The 2113-nt window shown below is 39.6% G+C and overlaps 1 protein-coding gene across 1 annotated transcript in view; it reads right to left on the bottom strand.

Annotated features, from left to right (window-relative positions):
* NIPSNAP3A (nipsnap homolog 3A (C. elegans)) overlaps window positions 1-2113 on the bottom strand; it is a 34763-nt gene that overhangs the window by 1326 nt on the left and 31324 nt on the right. The window lies entirely within an intron of this gene.

The following is a 2113-nucleotide window of genomic DNA, read 5'->3' on the forward strand; positions in this document are numbered from 1 at the left end:
TCGGAAACCCTGTACAGGGTCGCTATGGGTCGGAACCGGCTCGACGGCACTTAACAACAACAACAACCAGTCTCTATTAGGTCAGAAAGTCTGTCTTTATGATTTTTGAGTTTTGTTCCACATTTTTTCTCCTACTCATTCTACGACCTCCTATTGGTACTGACCACGTTTCAGATATAGTCAGTAATAGTAGCTGGGGGTTCAGGGTCTTCTGATCTCAGGGTCATGGAGGCTAGGGTTAACTTGGTCCATTAGTCTTTGGAATAATTGTTTCTCTAAGTATCTTTGATTTTCTTTACTCTTCTTTGCTCCAGAAAGGGAGATACCAATAGTTACACCTTAGATGGCTGCTCACAAGCTTTTAAAGACCCCAGGCGCTAATCAATAAAGTAGGATGTTGAACATGGTCTTTGTGGACTATGTTATGCCAAATAACCATAGTGTCCCCCAAGGCTATGGTCTTGAGCTCCCAAACAAACATACCAACTCATTCCTTCATCAAGGTATTTGATTATGGCTAAGAAGTTTTCCTAAATTTGCCCCCCTATTGTTGTTAACTGCTGTTGAGTCAGCTCCAACCCATAGTGACCCTGTATAGGATTTTCAAGAAGCAGCTGGTGAACTTGAACTGCCAACCTTGCAGATCAAACTGACCTTGTAGTGCAGTGCATTAACCTGCAGTGCCACACGAGGACTCTTATGCTCTACTAAATTCAATGAACCATAACCAGGTCAGTGTAATCCTCTTCACATTGCAAATAGAAGGAAAATGGATGTCCTTTTAACAGTATGATGAGACTGCTGTTATTATTAAGTGCTGTATAGCCCATTCTGATGCATTGTGACCTTGTATAGTGTTTCCAAAAGGTTGCTGGTAAGCTTGAACGGCCAACCTTGTAGTTCAAATCAACTTTGCAGTCCAGCGCATTACGCACAGAGCCACACCAGGACTCCTTGTTAAGATTAGGAAATAAAAAAGTAGATGTCTAATACTTCCCATAAAGACTCTAATAAAATTGCTCTTGTTTGATGAGAGGAATGAGAAAGCAGCATTGTCCTAATGGTGAAGGACTCACTGGTGAAGTTTTTCCGGGTGATTTTCTGCTAGAGCTTTGACTAATTTTCTCGAGTCACTCTTATAAGCAGATTTTATTGTTCTCAGACCTTCCAGAAGGTCAACAAGCAAAATGCCTCTAGCATCCCCCAAAATTGTTACCATGACCTCTGTTCTTGTCCAGTCCACTTTTGCTTTGACTGAAACACTTCCACTCTTGGTAGCCATTAAGTTTAGATTCAGTGTCTATTTATGAATCCACTCATAGATTATTATTATTACTGCTATTATAGAATTATGTAGGTTATAGTCCTGGTGTGGTGCTCTAGGATAAGCACTCAACCACAAGGTAGGTTTGAACTTCATTGTTGTTGGTTCAAATCCATCAGCTGCTCCTTGGAATCCCTATACAGAGTCACTATGAATCGGAACTGATTCGACATCATGTAGCAACAACAATGATGTAAGTATTTTCTGTTTCAATAATGCTAATTTTTAATGGCTAAGTGAATTCATATTAGGTGCCATGGAGCTGGTACTGACTCATAACAACCCTATGAACAACAGAACAAAGCACAGCCTGGTCCCGGGCCAACTCACATCATTGCTACACCTGAGCCCACTGCTGCTGCCACTGTGCCAATCCTTATGGGTATCTCTAAATAAAAATATACATTACAGTCATTGAAATTCCTTCCTGAATGACTAAACACATCTATACTTATACACACTAATACATATTTTCTAGAAGTAAAATTATTGTCAAAGACAATGGAAAAAAATTAAGGATCTATGCTTGTATTGTCAAATTTTTCTGAGGGAAAATTAGCCAATATAAACCCATTAGGTATACAGCTACTTATTTTTTCTTGACTTTCTTAACACTATGTTTACATCGATATCTATTATCTATATATGCATCTATATCTATATGTCTTTGCTAGATTAAAAATACACGGGCTTCAGAGACGGGTAAGGATCACGTGGAACCTCGGCAATCTAAGACAGAGCCATTGCCATGCTGCAATGAGTTTCGATGACAGGTAAGACGGAGGAATT

The sequence above is a fragment of the Chrysochloris asiatica genome, unplaced genomic scaffold (genome assembly GCF_000296735.1).
Source record: "Chrysochloris asiatica unplaced genomic scaffold, ChrAsi1.0 scaffold00069, whole genome shotgun sequence".
In the NCBI taxonomy this organism is placed as follows: domain Eukaryota; kingdom Metazoa; phylum Chordata; class Mammalia; order Afrosoricida; family Chrysochloridae; genus Chrysochloris; species Chrysochloris asiatica.